Source organism: Alosa pseudoharengus, unplaced genomic scaffold, assembly GCF_046254945.1.
Source record: "Alosa pseudoharengus isolate Yale_2024_CS ecotype anadromous, Long Island Sound unplaced genomic scaffold, YU_APseudo_1.1 YU_APseudo_1.1_scf_5, whole genome shotgun sequence".
Lineage (NCBI taxonomy): Eukaryota > Metazoa > Chordata > Actinopteri > Clupeiformes > Clupeidae > Alosa > Alosa pseudoharengus.
In genome coordinates, this window is record NW_027468837.1 from 39,545,248 (window position 1) to 39,559,281 (window position 14,034).

The 14,034-nt window shown below is 43.5% G+C and overlaps 1 protein-coding gene across 2 annotated transcripts in view; it reads left to right on the forward strand.

Moving 5' to 3' along the window:
• Positions 1-11,453: 11,453 nt before the first annotated feature.
• Positions 11,454-14,034, forward strand: part of ppp1r16b (protein phosphatase 1, regulatory subunit 16B) — a 58,944-nt gene continuing 56,363 nt past the window's right edge. For both annotated transcript variants that reach the window (XM_076268136.1, XM_076268137.1), the window contains exon 1: positions 11,454-11,588. The gene's annotated coding sequence lies outside the window, so the exon portion shown is untranslated. The remainder of the gene's footprint in view (positions 11,589-14,034) is intronic.

The window sequence follows — 14,034 nt, forward strand, 5'->3', positions numbered from 1 at the left end:
TGTCTGTCATAATTTAATTGCCTCTCTCTCTCTCTCTATCTTATGTATATTGATAATAATAATAATAGTATTTGTGTTTACCTGCCTGTCACCTGTCTTTGTCTCCGCCCCATCTCCTTATTTGGTCTGTGCTTCCAGTCTTGTTAGTTTTCCCTCCTTTCTGCTTCCACACCTGTTCCCCATTATTGTCTCGTTGGTTTTGTCCAGTCCTCTGTCTTTCTGTTAATTGGTCTGTGTATTTCTACCCCCCTGTCTCGCTGTCCTTTGTCGGATCGTCTCTCTGTTTTGTCGAGTCCAAGTCGTGTGTGTGTGTGTGTGTGTGCGTGCGTGCGTGCGTGCGTGCGTGCGTGCGTGCGTGCGTGCGTGCGTTTTTGTGTTGTGTTGTGTGTCTAAGTCAAATTTGTAGTTCATTAAAGTGTGTTTTCTGTCAAAAAGAGTCTTGCGCATATGGGTCTTATATTTGTAACCGTGACAGGCTGCCCCTGCCCCATGTAGCGTAAACACAGCTTACACCATATAGGTATTATGTAAAGCTACACACAATGGGGCCTACTCACAGCTGTAAAACCGTGTTGCTATTTTTGGCTATCTTTGTTCCATTCATTCATAATGATATCCTGTACAAGGATTAACCCTGATTTAGGGTCTCATTGGAGACCTGTTTGAGTAGAGGGTTGGTGGTGGTGATGGGGGTGATCAGAAACAACTAAAATATTATTTTCATCACATATACACACACACACACACACAAATGTAAGCACACACACACACGCGATCGATTGCATATCAATTACAATATAGAGGCAAAAGATAACAAAGAAAATCTGTGACAACACTGTTACACACACACACACACACAACAGCTGTGTCTGCACCTTGCAGACAATCAGGGAGAATTCAACAAACCTGCGTCCAAGCAAAACTCCACCTTGTGGACACTGAGGTTAATCTAAAGCTGAAACGGATGAACCACGTTGGTATAAATCCATGACCACAAGATAGATACAACTAGATACAGTAGTGCTGTGCCTATCCATTGTGCTCCTGCCCAGCCAGACTATGATTAAGCTTTAAATAACCCCCCCCCCCCCCATATTTGAATATGCACAATTTAGGATGATTGTGTCATTATTGCCCCCCCCCCACCCCCACTCACTCTCTAATTGTGCCAACCCTAAATTATAGATTACATAATGCCTCTAGATACACACACAACAACAATAGTGTGATGATCTACTCAGCATATGCAGTAAAATGGGATTAATACAGAGTATTACAGTAATCAGCACATAGCACATTACAGCACGCACTTTAGGACATAGTGTCTGGTAACACTGACTGACTATGTACAGTTATGCACAGTTCCAGAGGAGCCTTTATGATGGCTAAATTCCATGTGTTAGTATAAACTGTAAAAACAACCCTGTTTAAAAAAAAATATACATGAGATCATATTGACTGCAGAGCATTACTCTTGACCAACCACATTTATAAACATTTCCAGCAGGTGGCGACATGACACTATGTTTGAAGAGGAGAGGACTGCTGTCTGTTATAGCCTGTCTCTCAAGGAGAAAATCTTTTACTTTTTCAACATTGTTAACCTTGTAAGTGGATAATTTTGTAAAGGCTTCTCCTCAAAACCAGGCCCATCCTTATTACTGTAATTCAATGCTGCAGAATCATGTGTCAAACAATGGTGAATCATTTCCAGACACTCCAAAAGGTTAGAAACGGAATAAACCTGTAATATACACCAAGGTGATTGTGAATGTGATTTGAGTTACAGTCAATCTGGTGTTTGTTTTCTGCTGCTGGAAGTCTGATCTGGCTTGTTTCAGTCCCTTCTGTTCTGTCTCTGAGGAACATACAGTCTCATTTAGTAATTTAGTCTCATCTGGTAGTGTTACATCAAACAGAAGTCTTTTGTGTTTGTGCTCAAAAGAAGGCAGTTGTTGTAATGCATTGCAGAATCATGACAGATTTACAGAGCCACTAAAATTGTTCAGGAGCATATAATTGCATGTAGACTCTGAGGTCTCCTTAATTGATAGCCTACTGAAAATTTCAATGTCAATATTCTTCTCAAAAGTATGCTGCCCCAAAACAAAACCCTCAAAGACATTCTACATTTATGTCTGCATATGTAGACAAACACAAATCACCTTATTCTCATCTTTGTCTTGAGACTTTGTCCCCCCCCCCCCCATTGGACAGGACTGGCCAAGCACTGAGCTACCTTCTTGCTGTACCAAACAATTACAACTAATGTTATTGCGTGGCAGTAAAAGTACCAAATCTTATTCTCTATCCTATGTTATCTTATTCTCATGGTATAATAATGCATGTTTTACTGTGGCACATCATCAGTGGTGACGAGCACTTTTGTGGCAGACAAATGAAGCTCCCTGCAGTCCCTGTGCTGCTAGGAACAGTGCGCCTTCATCTCGAAGTGCACTTTAAGGGCCTCATTAATTGCCCCTGTCTATTCCAAGCTCTCTTTCTCTCTCTGTGTGTGTGCATGTGTGTGTGTGTGTTCCTTTAACAGCTCAGAAATGTTCTGTCTATATGTATCCAAATATGAAAGTGACCTTGAGTCCTGGTGTGCGTGTGTGCGTGTGTGCGTGTGTCTTTGTGTGTGTGTGTGTGTGTGTGTGTGTGTGTGTGTGTGTGTGCATGCGTGGGTATGTATGTGTGTGCGTGTGTGTGTATGTGAGTGTGTTTCTGCCCGTACACACACAGTGGAGTGAGTAAGCAGTGCATTGACCCTATCAGATGCGACACACAGGGGGAGCACTCTAGCTCTCTGCATAAGCCATCACTGCACTATCAGCGTCGTGAGATAGCTACTGACACTCGGGTACACAGCTGATGGATGGCAAGCCTCCCGCTGAAAATAGAAAATAGACAAATATTCCACAGACGTGACCTGAAGCAGCAAGACTCAAAATTCCAATCTGGCTTCATTCAGCCTGCCCCCTGGTTCCAATCTGGCTTCATTCAGCCTGCCCCCTGGTTCCAATCTGGCTTCATTCAGCCTGCCCCCTGGTTCCAATCTGGCTTCATTCAGCCTGCCCCCTGGTTCTTGTTTAGGCACACGTAACCATGGTGTCTATTCAGAGCAATGCAATAGCTTAGCATTTTAGTGTTTCTTGGGGGCTTGTTAATACTTCTTCAGAGCTATATATCCAATACAAATGTATTGTTCTCATTTTCTAGATTGCTACTGCACTCCATTGTCATTTCCCTGAAAGTATTAGCGTTATTGAAATAGTGTATTCAAACTGAATATCAGCTATTCAGTGATCGTGCCTCTGTGGCTGCTGTATGACATGTTGGGCCCCCGGGCCCCTGAATGAGTCTGTTTTGCGTCTTTAGTCTACAGGAATATCTTTATTAGCAGGTGTCACAGCTTCTTGCTCACACAGGGCTATACCGAATGGCTGGGGCTAGAAAGATATTTGCATTGTGCTGAGAGAGAGAGAGAGAGAGAGAGAGAGAGAGAGAGAGAGAGAGAGAGAGAGAGAGAGAGAGACAGACAGACAGACAGACAGACAGACAGACAGACAGACAGACAGACAGACAGACAGACAGACAGACAGACAGACAGACAGACAGACAGACAGACAGACAGACAGACAGACAGACAGACAGACAGACAGACAGACAGACAGACAGACAGACAGACAGACAGACAGACAGACAGACAGACAGACAGACAGACAGACAGACAGACAGACAGACAGACAGACAGACAGACAGACAGACAGACAGACAGACAGACAGACAGACAGACAGACAGACAGACAGACAGACAGACAGACAGACAGACAGACAGACAGACAGACAGACAGACAGACAGACAGACAGACAGACAGACAGACAGACAGACAGACAGACAGACAGACAGACAGACAGACAGACAGACAGACAGACAGACAGACAGACAGACAGACAGACAGACAGACAGACAGACAGACAGACAGACAGACAGACAGACAGACAGAGACTGCTGGGACGCTATGCAGTATTTCCATTTGATTCTGCAAAAAAAAAAAAAGGTCAGAGCATCACACGGAAGAGCTATTTCTAGGTTGGTTGTGTGAAAGCTCCTTTTGCTCTTTTACGCCTGATAGAAAACAAAAGGGTAAGATATTAAAAGCCCTAACAAATCAGCTTAGTAAGAACATGGGCATTTGTTGACCTTTTCAAACTCGTTTTCTCACAGCTATGTAAATATAAGTCACAGCACAATGTACACTGTAAGAGACTGCAGTCTGATTGGGGCATGCTGTTGAGCAACAAGGGCCTTTACGTAACGTCGGCCGAAACGGGCCAAAGGCAGGGCAGCGCTGAGGAGGGTGAGCACGTCCCAACACTGGCCACTAGGCAGGGCTCTTAATCAGCGAATGACCCCTGCAGCTATGTTGTGCTGTCACTGACATCTGCTCTGCGAGGGCACTCGAGTTCAGGCCACGACCTTTTCAAGCCAAGCCAGGCCTCCATATGCCCATACTTGGTGCATTTAATCTAAGCTAACTGCATATTGCACAATGCAATTATACTTTAAAGAGCACTGTATTTCTGCCATTGCCCTGCGCAGAGGCTGAATGAAAATGTCTGCTCTCTGCTGCAGCGGCCTGTGTGGCCTTGTTGGCAGTGACATCTCTCTGACGGAAAAAAGAAGATGGCTTTGTGAAAGGGGAGTGTTTCACCTCTGTATAACCTTAGCTAAACTGTAGGCCTACACGTTGTTGAGATGTGTGCTCCCAAAACAAACCACAACATTGGTCTCTGAAGCAAACATTAATGTCCTCCCCTTGGGCAGTGTAGTAATTTTGTGCTAAAAATAGTGTTTCTCTTTCTTTTTTTAGTTAAATTATGCACGTCAAGAGTTAGTGCACGCTGCAGTTCCATGTTTGCATGATAGAAACCCAATTCAGTTTGATCCAGGACTCACTCAGTCTGCAGCACAACGGCTTCTGTGGGGCTTGACACAGAGCAGAGAGGGAGGATACGAGTAGTGATGGCACTGGGTTGCTGTAATGGATTTTGGCAGCTACGCCGGAGTTTATTGTGTCAAAGCAAAGTGCACCTCTCTGGGTGTCATCAGGATGTGTTTGATGGCTCGAGTTATGGACCCGCTAGCCAACATTCCTCCTCCAGAGTATTTAAATACTTCTGCCTGTCACCGCAGCTCATTTATCAGGCCACAAGTTCATGATTTTAAGTACATACAGTAACTGCCAAGTGTGCGTGTATAAGTGAATGGCTGCTGTATTTGTGCAAACTTTATCCTAATGACTGATTATCGTAACAAATACCTTATAATTTGATGACAGCCATCCAGAAGTCCACGCATTTGGCTCCTTTACTGCATAATGCAATGCGTTACTATAATAGCCTCTGAACAATTTAATATCGGAGAAATTATATTGTTTGACTATGATGGAGATTGTGCTAACCAAAGAGGCATTAATTGTACTGCTTTATTGAGCAACCTGTCAAAAGTTTTCAGGCGACGCTTGCTTGAAGTGGGACATCAGCAATATGTAAATGCTTAAGCTCTCCAAGACACAAGTGATTTGTGCTGGGCAAAGTCAATGCTCTTCTCCACAGCGCTGATGCTTGGCAACAGTCGTGCTGTGGATACTGACAGCGCATTCTGATAAATCTTTGGAAGAGATTTCCAAGGACCTTTCTGTGCATGCCAACATACACTTAGCTCCCGCATGCTCCCGCAGTCGAAAGCTCGCCGCTGGCCAGGAATCTGCTGAGGGGCAAAGAGAGAGCAGAAGTAAATCGCTCTTGTTAGCTGACATCCAAAGCATCAAACACACTTACTTCAGACAAGCTGACCTTGGCTCCCACTCAGCTTTCCAACCATGGTGTTTTTTTTCTGCAGGTTGTGTGTGTATCCGGCTTGAACATGGCCGCCCTGATGTTGCGCAAGGCTGGGTCCTCCTGAGAGGGTTTCGTGTCTGGTGGGTCAAGACGTCCATGGGGTTGCGGAGTCAGAGCTGAGTCACTTCACTCGTCGTGGTCTGAGATTGTTTCCTGTGCCATTTGCATAACTGTCAACTTGTCAAGTGGGTGTCAGTGCCTCACGTGTGCGCTGTCCTCGCCAGTGGCAAATATGGAGAGGGAAACAAAAGTGTGGGCACAGCTTGGGGCGGGGGGGGGGGGGGGGGCTTTCTTCCCAAGATCTTCATCCAGGTTGCCCCCCCCCCTTCCCCATTAAGGCTTATCTCGAAATGCTGCATGTGCAACTATAACACTACGGGTTCGGTCGTTGGAGTAAATAGTCATATTTTATTCATGGGTCTGGTCTGATCAGCCAAAGGTTCTGATGTGGAAATGTCCTCTAACTTGCCACTCTTGAGTGTATGCGTGTGTGTTTGAGAAGAGAAACACCACACAGACATGGACAAGGTCACACACACGCACACACACACACACACACACACACACACACGCACACACACCCTTACTTACACCAAGATAGTGGTGTAGTAAAATTGCTCAATTGGGACCATGAATTACAGTCAATATCAAGTTTTAGATGCTAAGAGTGAGTCAGAATGACCAGTTGTCTTCTCGATGCACTCTTCTGAACAGGCGTCCCAAGAATTTATAAATCTGTTAAATACCTGTGAAAAGACCACAGTGGAAATATATGTGAGATCATTTTGGCGAGGTAATGATTTAGTGCAGTGACCTTTCCATTTGTCAAACATTCAGTTTAAAGGGCTATGTCAGCATTTTTAGTTTATTACGTAAAAAGCATTATCAAATAGGTCATTTTAGTATAAGTGCATCAAGCGAGGTTGGGGAAAGATGCTAAGACTCCCAGTGCCCAATGCCTTCTCTAAAACATGCCATGTCGGAGCATGCTATTGCCTTCTCTAAAACATGCCATGTCAGAGCATGCTACTGCCTTCTCTAAAACATGCCAGGTCAGAGCATGCTACTGCCTTCTCTAAAACATGCCATGTCAGAGCATGCTACTGCCTTCTCTAAAACATGCCATGTCAGAGCATGCTATTGCCTTCTCTAAAACATGCCATGTCAGAGCATGCTACTGCCTTCTCTAAAACATGCCATGTCAGAGCATGCTATTGCCTTCTCTAAAACATGCCATGTCAGAGCATGCTATTGCCTTCTCTAAAACATGCCATGTCAGAGCATGCTACTGCCTTCTCTAAAACATGCCATGTCAGAGCATGCTATTGCCTTCTCTAAAACATGCCATGTCAGAGCATGCTACTGCCTTCTCTAAAACATGCCATGTCAGAGCATGCTACTGCCTTCTCTAAAACATGCCAGGTCAGAGCATGCTACTGCCTTCTCTAAAACATGCCAGGTCAGAGCATGCTACTGCCCGGTGCGCTAAAGCACACAGAGGCCACAGTGAGAGCACCTGTCCCAGACTATTTGCAGTCTGTTTGCTTTCCTTCTCCCGTTCCACCATGTGTTACCCATCTTAACATAGACTGTGCTGCCGGCGTGTGCACACATTCAAACACACCTGTAGGCGCATGTTCAGTCACACTTATTATACGGCTCTTCACAATGCTAGTAGAACGCTCCATTGACTTGAATGGGATTTCCCACAGTAAAATAAATTCATGTAATTACCGCTGCAAACATATAATTACCGCTGTCAATGGCAACGGGTTTTGTGCTTTTGATACGTCTTTCATATTACTACGCAAGGACTGGAACTTCATTCAAACGTTAAAGCAGGCGGTTGATCAGCTGTGTTCTAAAGAATGTTTGATTCAAGTTCAGCAGCGTGTGTTGCGAACTATTTGTTTCTCAGCAAATGCCACGATGAACGGTAACAAATAGGCTAGGCTATGTAGGCTAAAGTCATATCGTGGGGAGTTTATTATTTCGTTTTGGCAAGTAGCCGTATAATAAGCGGGATAATGTATAGAACGTCGGTCATTATGGGGAAATAAGTCCCTTCAGGGCGAAACAAGACCCCTCTGCTGGCGCGTCGGGGTCCGGTTCGCCCTGTCGGGACTTATTTTCCCAATAATAACCGGCGTTCTATACATTATCCCTTACATACGTTCTCATATGTAGCCTATAATGTCATTATTGAGAAAAAAAAAGAAAATCACGTATGTGTCTTTCAGTGGACAGTGACAGTCCTCTATTTAACAATAGACACTATTTGTCACTGTATTTTTTGTATTGTTATTATACATTTATTTAATTTTTTTTTCCCTTTCTGCTATGTTGATGTGCAAAGGGTCACCTGTTGTAGAGTGTCTATGTCTTTTCTGGTCATATGACCTTTTGACCCTATATAGGTGAGGCCTAAGTCCTCATTCACTTGCACATGCCCTGATGAAGACCAAGTGTGGTCAAAACATGTTGGCGTTTTATGCTATGGATTAGCCAGTAACAAATAAAGGCTTTTTAAATATAACTTCCTCAGTCACCTTTCCTGGAGTGCCTGGATTGCTTTCCTTTTCAGACACTATTTGTCAGTTGATGGCTAAAACAATATGTCTAACAGCTGGACTCGAAAACCTCTCTTGCCTTCAGCGATCCTGACGCTGTGCTACATAACAGCGGCCAATTAGAGAGGAAGGAAGAAATCAGGGACGATAAGAACTCTTTGATGACGGGAAATCTGTGAGATGTCCTTGAAGAATGCAGGAAGAATAATAATTGCACCGAATGCTTTGAGAAAATAGCATTGAAAATAGTTTTGACCTCATAAGAATCCTCAAATACAACGAGGCATTAAGCTGTACGTCTGTTACTGGCATGATGTAAACACATGCTTAAACACAACACAACTACTCTCTGATGCAAACGTGAAATCAATAGCCATCACATCAAGGAGTAATTGGTTGTTTCTGGAGCCCTGAAGAGGGGGGGGGGGGATGAAGAGGTTTTCCTCTGCGACTGACATGGCTGTGTCTGTGGTCTCAGGGTGAAGATGTTTTCCTCTGCTACTGACATGGCTGTGTCTGTGGTCTCAGGGGGAGAGCTTTGATGGAGTGGACCCCTGGCACCTACCTAGCATTGATCCCCTCTGTGCCCAGCTGGGCCTCAGAGTTGATGGCCTGGCACGGATGAGTCTGTGCTGCGGTGGACCGTGGCGGACAACAGCAGAAAATGTATGTCATTAATTATTTATTATGGTCTCATGGCGCACTGAAAGGCCACAACTTTGCACAGACCACTATTGATGCCATGCACTGACCCTCGGAAAAGCCAGTGATGGAAAGGCTATTTTTAAGGAGGTCCTAGAAGGCCAAGGAGATGGACCTTTTAATGCATCCAATTAAGCAGTTCAAATTCTTCAAAGTGAACACATCACAATGTATACTGGGATCAAGGCAGGATGCCCACCATGACCATGAGCTTAAACATAAACCGCTTACACATAAATAAACACAAGATTAGTGTGGCATGATCAAATCAATATGTAGTAAAACACTTCAAAGTCGACTTCACAGTCTGAGTCAAGCTCAGCCGTGGCCCACTGGTTAGCACTCTGGACTTGTAACCGGAGGGTTGCCGGTTCGAGCCCCGACCAGTGGGCCGCGGCTGAAGTGCCTGAGCAAGGCACCTAACCCCTCACTGCTCCCCGAGCGCCGCCGTTGTAGCAGGCAGCTCACTGCGCCGGGATTAGTGTGTGCTTCACCTCACTGTGTGTTCACTGTGTGCTGTTTGTGTTTCACTAATTCACCGATTGGGTTAAATGCAGAGACCAAATTTCCCTCTAGGGATCAAAGGAGTATATATACTGTCATAATAAAAAAATAACCATTAGAGGGACATAATAAAGCCCTCATACGGAAGTAAACAAGAAAACAACAATTACAGGGTCTCATTCAGAAATAAACATGTCTGAGGCAGAAAGGACGGCTTAGCTGGTGGTGTTTATTTGACAGAAAGAAGCTCCACTTCTGAAACCTTAAGCCTTGTCTGGCTGCTCTTAATAATGTCACACACCACTGCAAACAGACAGTCTGCCCCCCCCCCCCCCACCCTCCACCCCCAGGCTGCTGCTGACGGCACACAGCCAGAGAAACACACAGAGAGAATTCGCCTTGTTTTTATCCTTCACTTTTGGTTATCAAGTCATTTGAATGCTCTTGGCAATATTGCACACTGCACTGTCATGCCAATGATGAAGAGAGAGAGAGAGAGAGAGAGAGAGAGGTGGAGTGGAGATGATGTACATGAAATATGCACAGCCGCTCAGACAGGCACCATACCCCCCCCCCCTTCCACAACTGCCTGGGGAACTACAGGAAAGGGTAGGCAGGTGGAGAGGGTATAGTGCATAGGCACAACAGCACATGCACCCTTACTCTGCCAATCCCTTGACCTAGATATGTTGAGGGGATATAAGATGCAAACCAAATGCAATGATTTTCTTCATTTCTTTCCATTCCAGTGGTCTTTTATATAGCGCAAAATTGCCATTAATAAGTCATGGCTGCTTGTTTCTTTTTGATGTCTAATGTTTTTCAGGTTCTAGGGTAGGCTATATGACTGAACTGCCAAGAGGGTGATGTCATATAGTCCGCCTATAAAGGCATATTTTTCACTTTGTAGGCCTACTCCACTAATGTGGAGTACTAATGGGACACACAGCTTCTGCAAAATAAATTAATAATTCTGCTGGAATGTCTGCTAAAATATAGGCCTATGCTGTTGGGCCAGTTGGCATCTGTGTCAGCAGCAGCATGCTTTGATGTCTTCCTCTACCTGTGTGCAGACACAGTTGTTGCCTGGACAACGTCATGGCTCAGCTAATCTGGTTTGGGTCTAGGGAGCCCCCTAACATTTCTGACATTCCAGAATTTTTAATGAGGTTCATGGTTGTGAAATGAATTTCACTATGCTGCTAGATTCCCTGGGGCCAGTAGAACCTGAATGCAATGATGAAGTGACATTCCTAATCCTGTGTTTTCATTTTCATACACTTGTCCTCAAACATTTTAGTAAAGCTTCTCATAAAGCTTCTCATAAAGTCTCCCTAGAGTGTTGCATCTTAATGTAGGATTGTAGAATAGTAGCACAAAAGCAACTAATTGAGAATTAAATAATGAATATTATCAAATGCAGACATAACCACTGAAGTCCTACGGGCCACGTGAGACCAAATAAATAAGCCTACTGCAAATACCAAGAACATAATTCTCAACATAAATAAATGCTGACAACTCCTGAAGTTTCTCGGATTCTTCATATTCCGGACCTGAGACACGTTCATTTTAGGGACTGATTGTTTACAAAAGTTTTCATTACAGAACTTTCATGGCTAGATTTTTTAACAAATTAACACGAATTTACTTATCGCGTCTGCATTTCCCCCTTCAGTCTCCTCCCACGGTTTCCTCAGCAGCCCCGCCCGGGAGGAGTGACTTTTCTGAGGGGGGACGTTCTGCAGCCAACAACCGCTAATGCTTCTTCTCTTCAAACCACTCCGGGGAACTGAGACAAGTCTACCAACCGCCACTCTATGTTTGTATGAAAACATGCCACACATTTTTCAACATTTGTGTGAATGAGTTTGGATCAGTAGGGATCAATAGGATAAACGGAACATGGTAAGTAGTTTACACGTAACCTTCGCTTCTTTTCGAGCAAAATTACATTTGAAACTCGGAAGAGAGGCAGGCTTAACGCAGTGTCCTCAGCAGCAGCAGCAATGGTGATACGCTAACGGGAGTGTGGAGTAAAAAGGTAGCCTCCAACAACCCGTTACACGTCTTGTTCTTGAGATAGGCTAATGTTAGTGATTGTATACGTTTGAAATTACCATGCATTTCTACATGGTTCGTCAGCAGACATAGTGACAGAGAATGCGTTTTATTTGAACGTGCTTGGAGTTACCTTTTAAGAGAGACCTATGTTACAGCAACAATGTATTCGCTTGCGCTACAACAGTTTAAGATTGGTTGAAGTTATGATTTGCACATTTCTTATGCAGTAGCCTAGGCTAGACCTAACCAGTACCGTCCGACATGGAACGGGTTTAAAGTAAGATGCTTCAAAGACGCATTTCCTTGTCCTCAACCTATATTGTTTTGTGTCTGTCAGGTTGCGCAAAATGCTCACACGTGTGGTTAAAGGATGACACCAAAAGTGTCTCGTCCCGTTGACATGGTCTTTGACCTTTCTGAAGTATCAGCCGGTGGATCGCTTATGGATTTTATATTCCATAGTGAGGATATGCTCAATCGTGTTACATTTATCCTGTAATATCTTGATGGGATAACTCTTGATGGTTTACACTAAACGTTTGGGGTCTTTCATAGTAGCCTACATTTTCATAGGCCTACATAAAGGCAGCATTGTTCTGTCGTCCAAGGGTTTGGGCGACCTGATGAACTTCGACATTGTAACTGAGAAACATGGAAGCAGAGAGAAACAAGCGCTTTTTATGCGCTTCCTCACACACATCTTCGGGCTCCAACCCAGATGTGCTTCAATAAAATGTCTCATTATGAAATAATGTCACGTCTCTGAGCCATAATGTTGTTGCACTTACATCGTTATGGGCATTACCAAGAGAATAGTGAAACGGACCAGTGTTAATAGCCTATTCTTAGAGTAATAATATTAATTTTACTGTACATCATCTACGAACGGAGCTTTTCATTGGAAAAGCATGATCACTCTTGCACCTCGGTCTGGCTTGCAGAGTCTGTGAAGTTATTAGAGGCGTCATACAATTCTTATGTGTGGTTTTCAATATTGCTCCATTATATTCTTGTGGCTGTAATCACTTTCAGAGGAGAGTATTGGTTCATAAGCTTTTGTTTAACGGTTCCTCCCTGCCTGTCAGATAAATCAGTTGTCAGTTATATTATAGAAGAGATCGCTATATTATAGAAGAGATCGCTAGAAGAGATCATTGAGCAAAATGAAAGGAGAGTTGTTTGAAGATTCTTTATGTAAGGAACACTTCACACCTCATGAATTCAAGGCATTTTCTCCAATTCAAAAATGATTGAACTTGTAAGATAATTGATTCATTTAGCTGTGATTGCATGCTCCAGTTAAAGTCTGTTAAGGGTGATGCAACCATTAGAGTAATTCTCTATAGGCAGTCTTCCCAAGGCTGGCCAGAGATAGATTACTTGCCACTGTTAAATCAGAATCTCTCAAGTTAGTGTAAGGGTCATTCCACGTCAGTTCAACCAGGGCCCACGCACTTAGGTCTCAAAAAATTCTGAAAAAATTACCAAACATCAATACAAAACATATTGATGTCAATGGTGCATTTTGTCCATGTTCAGGGTGGAAAGTGAAAAAGAAAGATTTGCATAAGACAAGTCAAATTGGTGTTTTTGAAAAGAAAAGATCATTTAGAATAAAGAAAAAAATATTTAAAAAATCTTTGTATATTCCCACAAGGTGTTTGGGTGCTCTGAAAATGAGAACCAAAATTATTTTTTAGACTTGTAAAGTCTGCTGTTCAGACCCTGAAGGAATTTATTTTCTGTTCATTGGTTTTTGTGAGAGTGTTTCTACTTATCTCAGTAAGGAAAATAAATCAAGAGCCTATGTTGAGTACAAATATGTCTTCTGAAGGCTTAAACAGAGCCCAGCCAAAAACGCCAATAAAATTTGTATCAACTTTGAGGGACAGTTATGACCATGCAGGATTATCCAGACCAAACGTGACGATTTTGCTACATACTTTTCCTATTTATGTACCAGCATGCACAATTTGAGCCTCCTACATGGTTTAGTTCTTGCGCTGTGGGCTTGTGAACTTTGACAAAAAAAAGAGGCCGAACAAAATCGACACCCCCCTCCTCCTGTAAAATTGGCTGTATCTTGGAAAGTATTGATCTTACATAAGAGTAATTTTACAGTGTGTCTCCTGGGTAACATAGGTACACCTGGTAATTTTTTCAGAATTTTTTGAGACCTAAGTGCGTGGGCCCTGGTTGAACTGACGTGGAATGACCCCTAATGGTCAATTCTTCCCATTCTAGCTTGCATTTTGAGGGGTCCTGTTTTGCTGCACATAAATATGTCCCA